Below are 12,355 nucleotides of genomic sequence, written 5' to 3' on the forward strand. Positions count from 1 at the left end.
TGAGTACCAGTGGTTTTAATTCTTTCATGCCGTTGAATAATTTAATTATCTAACAAAAAATGACACAAAAGAATCCTGTAAAATGGATCTGTACCTAAAAATAACAAAGTTTGTCTGTACTTGAAAAATACTAAAGCAACAAGAAAAAACTAGTGACTAATAAACTTAATTACAGTATTGTTCAATCGGTTATATTACATTTACATTTCACAGCCGCTGTCGAAAAGGTTCGTTTGAGAACAATGGTTTCAAGTGTCACAAAGGGCGCGAATACTAAACGAATGGAGGCTTCACGGCGGATAGGGCGGGCGGGGGTAAGGGCGGTGGGCGCGCGGGGGTGCGCGGCGGCAGATCAGACCTCGCGACCGCGGCGGGAGAACGCCGCCCAGCCACGACTTCGTCGCTTTTACAGACTAAAAAACGATAGTTTCAGTGGGAAAATCTTGTGTGAAAAAATGCTCTTTCAATAGTTAGTAGTTTGTGGGACCGCTCAGCCTGTTGCGTTGCGTCCGTCGCCACCGCCTTCACACAGGAGGCCGCGCCTTTTGGGTCCCGTCGATAATTTTTCGGTGAGTACGTATTCTTTTGTTGTTACGTTCGAAGGGCTCGGAAACACTCGAGCCATTTACAATGTCGCAACACAAATTGATGGCCTGAAATGTTTCGTGGAAAAATCGTGAGAGCTTCTACGAAGAACGCTCTTAATTATTTTGTTTGGAAGTCGTACATTGTTTCGCGTTTAGAATTAAGTTTTGAATTAATTTCGTCATTTCATTATTTTTTGTCGTTGGTTGTTCGCTGTTGAAAATTACAACAGCTAGTTTTTATTAATATGTCAATGTAAATAATATGTACTTTTAAAAAGTTTTTGGAAAATTAATAAATAAAAAATGAAAATGAATTAATAATTAAAAGTTATAAAGTCTCGCTGCCCATCGCATTACCTTGCTGGCAAATTTTATAGACCCAAGTATTATCCTGACGTCTTTGCCTAGATTGGCATTGAAGTTCACCAAAACTCGTCCAGCATGTTTTTATAAAAGTAACTTGCTAATTTACAACACTAAATGTATATGTGTGTAGTAGGGATGTATGGTCGATAATTATTGGTGGTTACTTGACATGAGACAAGTCAATCAAGGGAAAGGGATAATTTTTTTTGGCATAAAATGGAATTATTTACTTGTTTGAATCCTATCATAATTTAATATCAATTTCACCAACAAGCGCACCATACATACAGCTATAGATGGCCCCCGAATTGCGCAACTCTTGGCTCTGTCTATTCCGTAAAGATAATATATGCGTGATAGTGTATCTGCATAGAAGAAAGTGGAAATACCTCTGCTTATCACCATGGAAAAATTATGTGAGAATAAGCATCTTAATTTATCTCTTTTTTCCTTGCGTCGGCGCTGAGTGTCAAATTGTATTCCCTAATCCTAATAATATTATAAACGCGAAAGTTTGTGGGCATGTGTGTGTGTTTGTATGTTTTCTCTTTCACGCAAAATCTACTATGAAATTTGGTACACGGGTAGAATATAACCTGGAATAACACATAGGGCACTTTTTATCCTGAAATTTGCACGGGAGCAAAGCCCCGGGGCGCAGCTAGTTAGTCCAAAATTGTTTAAAAATGGCGTCTCTCAATTTGGAATTCCACCAATCGCTATTCAATTGAGCACCATTCAAATTCCAACTCCGCTCCATTACAGATTCCAAGCGCGCACTTCGTTACGAAGTTTTCCTGTCATTCTGACAACTCAAATTACAGTTATGACGGAAATTACATATTATTTGGCTGATATTCTATTATCAGCTTAATTGACGACAATTTTATAAAAGTTTCATTGTCAAGCGAGGAAAAGACACGTTCCGTAGTCCGCCATGTAATGTAACATTGGGGACTCACTGATTGACTGACTCGTGGTGTTTTTATTGATTTCTGGTTATGACTAACAGCAATAACTGAACTGAGAGTGAGGTAATTAAGAAATTATATTTATTACAATGATTAATTAAATATAAAAAATATTAAATAATATGAATGTCTTAAAATTTCATGAAATAATAATTCAGTTTCTTGGATAAGGCTATAAGCCTCCTTTCGTCTACGCCAACCATATCTGTCCTGGGTCATCCTTAATTTGTTGTTGCAAGCAATTTCCTTTACATCGACGACCCATCTAGCTATAATTTATTTCACTATGTACTATTTTCATTTCTTGTGCTTGTGCTCTTATGTGGGGTCGGTATAGCATGTCAGTCTCCTCCACTTCTCCCTGTCTGACGTTAACCGATCTGTTACTTCCTTTTTAGTCATATTTTGCCTAACGCACTCAATCCACCTCTTCTTCGGCCTGCCTCTATTTCTTTTCCCATTCAATTTCAAATCCATAACCTTTCTTACAATAATATTTTCCTCCCTTCTCATAACGTGACCATACTATCGAAGCCTATTACTTTCCAATTTCCCTATGATTGGTGCTACCTTGAGACTTCTTCTCACATATTCGTTCCTTATCTTATCCATCATTGTCACTCCACACATCCATCGAAGCATCTCCGCAACATGCAGTCGCCTTTCATCCGTCACCATTTTTTTAATATTCTGAGGGACCAAATAAATTAACAGTTATGAAATGGCAAGAAAAGAGACAAAATAGCTGTCCCCGAGGTGCTACCAACGTCCTAAAGCCGGAAACACCGGTAGAATTCAGATATTTACGATTTTTACCAAGTACTTCCTGTTTACACGCTCTGCACGCTTCGGCAAATCCTAAGGCGGAATTTGTGAAAATATACAATTTCGAGAAAGAAGTTTTATTTCCGGAATTGTCTGGTTGAATTTGGTACAGTTTAATGAATATAAATTATAGGTTGTAATACGTTAAAAGAAATCATTTACGGAAAATAAAAGAAAAACAATTTGAGATATGATTTGGACTCATTGTTTAACACAGTAATTTTTAACTTTTTAATGTCTACAAATTAGACTCTAAAAGCAACTGCCTTGTTGGCTTGTTGGGAACTGCGTTTTTATATAAATAAATCATGGTAATAAAAGAACTTTTTATAGGTTTTGGATTTTTGAAAGTTGTGCTAGATGCAATGAAATAAGTATAAAATTGCTTACGTTTGATGAAACAACTGTAAACAATCTCTTTTCACGTGAAAAGTACTGGCTGGTTGGGTTGTAAACAAAAAGAAACACGCATTTCCAAGTCGTTAAAACTTTGTAATGCGGTGCACATCGCTCGGACGAAACAAAATGACGAGGACAAAGAATTGTCGTGGGATAATTTATTCCGGAAGGACGGTCTGCACGCGGGGCTAATCCCGCCCGTGTGGTCCCGGCTTTATTAATGAAACAGAAAACAGAAGGCTGTCCAAATATATTGCTATTTTGCTACTGTTCCTGATTAATTTGGAAAAAAAGTGTTTTTCTATCATACTAGCAACCGAGCCCGATTTGCACGCACATTCCTTAAAAAATGAAATTTGTATGCCCCAATATGAATCTTTGGCCTGAAATTATTCTTTTATCTATGGGTCTGAATTTTAGTTTATATTCTGTTGATGTCTCTTTGTATATGGAGTGTAATGCTTTGTGGCGTCCAGAATAAAATGTGACATCTTATTTTAAATCCTTCTTACATATCCAAACAAAATTTAGCAAACAAAATATTCAAATCGTAATCCAATGATGAAATTAGATTTTGAACATTAACACATTGAGATTATAAAAGCAATCTCATCAAATGAAATCTCAATACAGAAATGAAATTGTAAAAAGGAAAATTACTACAGATAGAGAGTAATAAAGCTTTTATGTGTCGCATTGAAGCCAGATAACCGGATCACGGTGACCTGTGAACTCGTGTTTGAGAACCTTGATTGATGATTGGAGCACAGGAAAAAAAGAGTTGTTCCGGAGTATATTAAAAACTGGAATTTGCACGAGCGGATTTTATTAGGATTCATTTAATAGAATGTTTATACGTACTTATTATATTGGTATAAAGTTTTCGGGGTTTTTTACATAATTATTATTTACTTATGAACCAGAGTTGTTTAAACCCATTCTCTAGAACGATAAGGCCTAGACTATTCGACGCTTGCGCAAAAGCGATGCGATGCTATCATGCTACAGTGCAGCACTAAAATAAAATAAGCAGCCAAGCAAGGTAAACAGAGAATTTTGACATTGGCAATCACGCAAAGCATGGCAAATGTTATTGACACAACCTTGACAACGGGGGGTTCCATGGGTGCCGCCATCTGCGCTGATCTTTGCGAATATTCACTATTAATTTTATTTAAGTAAGAATTTAAAGAATGTAGAATGTAACGTGATGGTTTAACTGCTTTTGTTGTATATAGATAACAAAAAGATTTTTCGTAGTATCAGTGTAATCCGACCGCCGCGACTGCTCTGTCGTTATAGATTATTTTTATTTTATCAGAGACATGGATTAATTTTACTTCTTCTTCATAGTCGTATTCCTCATGGCTGAGGGTTGTGATCATTATGTGCAATTAAATACACACAACAACTTTCTTGGCGTTAGTAATAGAGTGGTTTGCCATTGCCTTCTCCATTTTACACACAAGTTAATAATCAACGATGTTTCCCTACACCGGGAGCAAGTGGTGGTCGATGAAAACTTACTATACATGAGTCAGATTGGTATACAAACTCATGTGGAACGAGTAGGAACCTGGGACGTTTCGATCTACAGGCAGGCGTCTTAACCATTACACCACCACCAATTCATTAATTTTAATACCCGACCTTAAATTAATCTATATACAGGTGTAATGTCAATTTTACGAATGATTGATTTTGGAAACGATTCCTTGGTCAAGGAAATTGACGGATCGTAATGAACGACAGTATGGCCGCAGCGGTCGAAATCACCCTGATAATTGGTAATTTCTTTCCATTGACATGACAGCTACTTGCATGTGTTTATAGTGATACAATACGTGCCAATAGCTGGTGGGATGCTAGTGGCATATATATTTCGCCTTAATGTTAAGGGGGTAACTCTTTAACTGTACTTATTACTCATAACCAAATGCACAAATATTTGATTTCCCTTCGGGCATAAATCTCCGCTTTATGTAAAAGTGAATATTCACTTAAGTCAACAAGAGTCAACTTCTGTAATTCAGTTTTAATATTGAAACGCGCATCAAAAACCAGCAATCTCTGGAGGAGCCGAGTGTTTGAGATGCCTTAATCAAGTTATATTCTTTTATTGACATCTCACGAGATTGCAGCCATAATGTCATGATTAAACGAGGAATATGCCATTTACAATGTCGCGTGTTTCTTTGATTAATTAAAGAGAGGGGGATGTGGGGTATAGAAGAGGCTTTTATGGTCGATGGAATTTTATGGTATATATTATTATTTGTATACAATTTTACTTTAAAAAAAAGTTAGCAATGATCTATTTCATGATTAGGAATTTAAAAAAACCTTACGTATTATAAAAAGAAGGCGCGTTTGTCTGTATGAACGCGATAAACTCAAAAACTTCTAGACGGATTTTTGTACGGTTTTCAGCAATAGATAGTGTGATTCCTGAGGAAGGTTATGTTGTATAATTTATTCTAGATTTACCCAAGCGAAGCCGGGACGGTTTCATGTTTTATAGTAAGCCAGCAATTATGCTTATTTTATTCATTCAAAAAGTTAATCCTCCGTAAATTGTTCATTTCACATGTCACAGATTATGCCTAACGAGATCTCTCCATCTTCTCCAGTTTATCCATCTTATTTATATTTTTTTTTCAATAGTAAATTGTAGTGTTAGTACGTTTCCCTTGTATTTTAGAAATAATTAGCTTACAATAATAAGAGGCTTTATTCCCAGAATGTTCCCAAAAAGTCGGGCGCAAACAAATCTCTCCCACAATTAAAAACTTACTTTAATCTAAGTAGTATTAAGTAACGAAAAATATGTACTTACAATTAATTATTTATGTTGTTATTAATACCTGTTGGACAGCTTTGATCCTGGTATTTCAAAGGAGAGTCAGTCAAGTGCCGTCTTCCGTTGTAGAGGCAACGATGAACTGTCATTTCAAAGGGAAGTATAAATTTCTATTCCGTCTTGTAAATATTATTAGACATCGGCTATAATAAACAATACACTCGGTTTCCTAATTATATTTTTATTTTTGTGTTTGTCCAGGATCGATGTTGCACTGGCAACCTTAAAAAAATAAAGTGACATTGTATTCTTTATTCAAATATATTTTCACTGCATGACAGGATGTAAGCGAAAATAATTCCAGCCGTTTGTTTAAACTTGTATGAAGAGATTTTTATTTTGATGCTAAAATTGTAATTTGCACTATATCTAGTTTTATATATCGACAAAATAATTGGTTAGGTAATGTTGTTTTGTAGACTAAATGAAGTAATCCCTAATAAATAATTTTATTATTTATAGTAAATGTAATCTAGTTATGGGGTTTCCAGTATGTTTTAGGTATAAGAAGTACTCTTTATCACTTAGGAATAATGTAGCATCTTATTGATGAAACAATTCTGAAAATCGGTTCAGTAGTTCCGGAGATTACCCATCTACACAACAATCTACGTCCTATGGTTTGTATGTAAATTGACAAACTCCGCGATTGTGTTCAACTACAAGTTATACTTAGAGCTTGTTTCGGTTTTATATAAGATCCTCTATTTTGGTGTAACATACTTATGGAAATTATTTCCACTGAAGAAAATACGCGTTTATTTCGAGTACAAACTATTGCGCAGAGACTGAGCAAAAGTGCATACTTTCAAAAATAACTTCTAATCCGAAGGTTTGCAGCCCAACGCGTCTTTATAGCTTGTTTTCAATTAAAACTTAGAATTTAGGTAGTTCACTAAATTGAATGTTTTATGTATTTCAATGGATTTATTTTAGCGATGGGCAAGTTTTAACTTTTCTTTTTATCTTTTATCGTGCCATTGAACTGGAAGAAAATAAGAACGAAGCTGAAATCTATAGACGATAGATTAGGAGAGCCGACTTCAGTTAAAATGGGAAAATAGCAATAACATAAATGAGCACAAGTTTATTCAGTTATTATTAAATAAGTGTAGGAAATGAACACTCAAACAGTGTTATTAACATGCGGTGTTTCATTACATTTCCTACCTTTATTTTCTATCTCTTTCACACCTGTGACCCTTAATATCACAAACACGGTAGGGAAAACACCAAGGGGATGAAGGGGATGTTACGATATCATAAACTATGTATGTTAATATGAAAACAAGGGCACGGGGAACCACAGTGAGGCATGGAAATATCTTCTTTCGTGTGATATCATAAAGTTTCATACTATTTTATAATGTGGATGTATTGGTTAAGTCAACTATAAAGTAATTAATAATATACTAAAAGAGATCATTCAATTACACAAAAAAAATGCAAAAGATTTGAGTCTGCTTTGAGGCAACTGTTGGTACTGAAGATTGACCATTTACAGTCAGGTAATTTTTAGCAAACCCTACTAAAAAGAGGCTACTAACCAAATGTAGTAGCTTTTTTTTTAGACATAAACAAGACCAAAGCGGAGTTAGATAAACGCGCTCAAAGACTTAAAAAGAATTTAAATAGACATTTGTAGGAGAAAGTAAATTAAGTCTGGAATGGCTTCCTATCTCGGGCTCTGTCGGGTCGTGAAGCCGTTTTATTTATTAGCTAACTTCTGCGTGAGAATAGAAGTGTTGAATTTTAAGAAGACTACACTACTGCACGTTTAATCTTCATATTTAGCGATAAGTCCGTCTTTTTGCATTGTATTTGTATTGTGATCAATTTTTATTTTCCTTTTTTCCCCTCAGTCTCCTCGTAACCCATGGTTCTGTCTACACCGTAATTGAAAAAGACGCGATATTATGACCACCACATCAAATCCGTCGCTAGTTAAAAGTAAAGTACATTAACTAGTATTAGTAAAAGTACATTTCATTAAAAATTTACATAACAATAATATTAATTATTATTGCTATGTAAATTAATAACTCTCTTTCATTTGAGCGCATTCCCGGTATCTTCCAAAACGCGAGAGAGCCCAGAAGCCACTTTACTACATTTTCTTCTCTATTTTGCACGTTTGCTCTAATACATCCTTCACTTTCATTGTCGCGCATGTTATTCACAACGACATGACACCTGCCAGAACTAGGCAGAAGCGTCATAGACAGATTCTTTAGTAGTATTTGTTCCCTATGTATGTAAATGAGCGTAGCGAGTAAACATGATTGGACTAGTCACCATTGTCAATCTATCGTCGGCACGCCAAGTACAATTTTGAAGGAAACAGCGTATTTAAGTTTCGTATTCTCTCAGAAAATTAAGTGGTTCAAATTCAGACCCATAATATTTCATCTTAACATAAGTTCTTGTTATAAGGTTTTAGAATAGTTAAGGAAAATGACAGGTTGCTAGCTCGCTTTTAGCCGATAAAGCAGTTTGTCTTGTTTGTGTCACGACGGCTTGTACCCGAGAAACGATGCGATAAAGAAGCATAGGTTATTTTATATCTGTTCAATAACTAAAATATAAAATGTGACGATCGTTATCATTCAGTAAAGTGGGAATAACCTTCTCCATTTCACACCGAAAGCGAGTAGTGGCTTGTGTAAACACACCTTATATTCCAGGTTTCTTTTTCATCTATAAATAAATAATAAATAAATATATTGGGACAAATCACACAGATTGAGCTAGTCCCAAAGTAAGTTCGAGACTTGTGTTATGGGATACTAACTCAACGATACTATATTTTATAATAAATACATATATAAATAAACATCCAAGACCCGGGCCAATCAGAAAAAGATCATTTTCCATCATGACCCGACCGGGGATCGAACCCGGGACCTCTCGGTTCAGTGGCAAGAACCTTACCACTGCGCCACCGAGGTCGTCGATCTATAGAGCGTCGAAGCCCAGAACCAGCCTTACAACTTTTTCTCCTATACTTCGTACGGTCTTTACAAGTTGACAAATGAAAACTATTCAATATCATTCATTTTTGAATGTACACTGGATCGTATAGAATGAAAAATATTGAGGCTTCTGTCCAGCAGTGGCACTTGAAGATAAAATGAAAAAATAAAATAAAAAGCATATATTATTATATAATAAGCTTATGAAAGGATTGTACACAGTACCTTATTATATTGAGTTACTTGAGAAAAACATTCTGGAAATAGCGAAGTGTATTTTTTTAGGGTCAAAGCTTGGGGTTGACGGAAAATGGAAAAATTGTGTTAAATGTAATAATCATCTTGGGACTGTTAGAAATAGAGATATTATCCCGTTTTGCCATTATATTATTACCGTTATTTGTCACGTAACAATGGTAACAAATGATTTATTGATCAATTTAGTGCTCCGGAGGATATCTACGGGAAACTATATTTCCAGCTACGGACAAACTAACGGGCATCTCGGAAATTTATGTAAATATGTAATTTATATGTTAACCATTGCAATTGTCGTCTAATATTATTATTACGTCTAATAATTTTCTTATACTATTTTTCGTTTTCGGTTTGAATTGGGCAATATATTATCTTCGTTTTTAATTAATTAATTGAAATAATTTATCAGTTAATGAGTATAATTCATGAGTGAAAAGAAATATAAAAATACAAAATGGTTTGAATGTGGTTGAGCTATAAAGGTAGTAAAATTAAAAAAAAACAGTGCAAGCAGGATCTGGACACATCCGAAGTTTCTCAATATTATAATATATTGCGTAATATTATAATACTTTACGAACTAAATCAGTAGCTAAATGATGAGTATTATATTAAAAAAAAATATTTCCTATGAAGTTCTTAACCTGTAATGGAAACGCTCATTGATGTAATATTTGTCAATATCTTCATATTGAAATTCATATCAAATAGGAATAATATTTTTAAACATTCGATGCAAAATATTCAACGAAACGTAGTTGAGTGAGATTAAATGAGAATTTTATATAAAAAATATATTAAAAATATGTATCAGCATATGTATATTAAAAATGCGAATTCAAATTTAAATTCAGTTTAATCGAAATAAATTGAAGATCAACAATAATTTACATCGAAATAGAACGAAACGATTCGAAATATTAGGCACATGAATTATTCACATTAAAACGTATATTTCATAAAGTTTGACAGTTGCTCAGATCCAAACCTCCCCGGCTCGTCCTAGTTAAGCAACACCATGCGTGTTGAGTGATTACGGTGACAATATTATCATCGGTATATAATGATACCGATATATCCCGCCGCGTCGCGTTGCTTGTTATATTTGTCGCTCACCTAGGACGCCGCCGGCTCATGCAAATTGGTTTCGCGAAAAAACCGCTTCATTTCTTGGAGAGCAAATACGTGGAATATTGTGGGAATAGGAATTCGATTGACAGCTATTTTACATAATGGAAAAGTTGATGTAAACTTTGCTAAAAATCTTTTCTAAATTAGTTTTAAGTTTTTTTGTCAAACTATATAGGTTTAAGCTATGCCCCAGTAATTGTTTTTGGTAGGAATTTTTGCCGTTAGGAGCGTTTTCCCGGTAGGTACTTTTTCTCCTCCACTCCGTACATTCTTCGGCATCCCTATATAGTGGTCAGACAGATACATTGATCTACTGGATATTAAGATATACTTTAACTGAACACATGCGAAATGAGCATAGAAATTTCAAAAAATAGGTAAAGTTTGCACAAGTAAGGTAAATAATATGTGAACAAAATGGGGGGTATAAACTTTACTGTAATCTCTTTTGTTTATTTAATCAATGGTGTGGCGCATCGCCGCTGGCTTAGTTGATTGTTTTGTCAAATAAGCCAGTGATAAGGTCAAACAATTAAATCTGCTCCGAGCTTCTCAAAATGTTCTCCTTTTCAAATCCTAGTGCGATCGGATCTATAAGTTGATTTTGCGCCGGACTCTTTTGGATTTATCTGGCAAAATACTGAGCGTAAAACTGTCTATGCTCACAGCATATTTGTGACGCAGAATTCTAGGTAGGTATTAAGAAAATATAAAATTTTAAAATATGTTTTTCATTACAATTTTTATTGATGATAAAATCTTGTATCTTTTGCGACGCTGAATTGTGTTGGAAAATATTAGCCAAGTGGGTGAGCGCTATAATTATATCGTTCACCCACTCGGTAAATATTTAAGCCAAAAGTGACTTCAAACTAATCTCATAAATCCTATATTAAAAATAAACAGGATTTCTGTAGTCGCATCTTGCATTTGGTAATAAAACACTGCCCTAAATACTATTTTCTGGTTTGGAATCTGAACTTGATAGAATGAAGTCGTACTAAAGTTACAGTTTTGTCACGGAAAACTGTTGCAGCTGTATAAAGTTTGGATTATCGACTAGAGGACCCACAAAAGATTTATTATCCCCTCTGGGGACAAAGTTGCCACAGTCGCGCAGCGTCAATAAAATGACAGGCGGAGTGTTGGCCGCCATAACGAGAATAAAACTCCATAAAACGTACGTGCCATTCGCTGTAAAATCTTGTGATGACGTATTGTTTTTATACCAAAAAGTTTTATTGTTCCGCGCCCTGAAGTAAAACAAAACTATGGCACAAGAAGTAACTCTTACCTGTTATAAAGAATGCTCTGATTCGCTCTTAGGTTTAGCTATACCATATACATTTTTTAATGTAGAGGGAACATTTTGAAGATGGTTTGAAGTTAATATTTATATAAAATATATTTGTAATGTCATGTACATGTCGTAAAGCCGATTCCCTTTTTCATTTACTAAAACACGTATGTTTATAAAAAAAGCATTGAGTTGCTTCGAGTTAACAAATAAATACCGCAAGCGCGCGAAAACTCTCAGTTATTTAGCATCAGTAAATGGTTTTAAAAAATTCAGCGTTCGCTATCGTGTGCGCCGGACAGTTTGAAAGTGGAATGGCTACATTTTTCACAACCCCCGAATCGTGTAAAATCTTAGTTCAATTTAAAGTTTATAGTATAGTTTCAATTTACACATCGTATTTATAAAAATTGGAAAGTTTAACATGTTTTTATCTTGTGATTTTTAGCATCAGTTGCAAGTTATGATGTCATATTTTGTAATCATAATTTAAATAGAAGTATTCTAAATATAAGAACTTATAAGACTACTGATATTAGGAAAAACTACTGCTAGTAGAACCAGCCAGTGTTAAAATTTACATAAATTACTCGTAGTTTTTTGAGAATTAAAAACAAAACAGTCAGAAACAATAACAATGGCAACTGTATTGTGTCCCAGGGGTGAGCAGCCCAGTTTGTCGCCAGCTT

The 12,355-nt window shown here is 34.7% G+C and overlaps 1 protein-coding gene across 2 annotated transcripts in view; it reads left to right on the forward strand.

Moving 5' to 3' along the window:
* The first annotated feature begins 346 nt into the window (after positions 1–346).
* The window catches only part of LOC128683908 (uncharacterized protein), a 72,489-nt gene continuing 60,480 nt past the window's right edge, over positions 347–12,355 (forward strand). For both annotated transcript variants that reach the window (XM_053769990.2, XM_053769992.2), the window contains exon 1: positions 347–569. The gene's annotated coding sequence lies outside the window, so the exon portion shown is untranslated. The remainder of the gene's footprint in view (positions 570–12,355) is intronic.

Source organism: Plodia interpunctella, chromosome 3 (assembly GCF_027563975.2).
Source record: "Plodia interpunctella isolate USDA-ARS_2022_Savannah chromosome 3, ilPloInte3.2, whole genome shotgun sequence".
Taxonomy (NCBI): Eukaryota; Metazoa; Arthropoda; class Insecta; order Lepidoptera; family Pyralidae; genus Plodia; species Plodia interpunctella.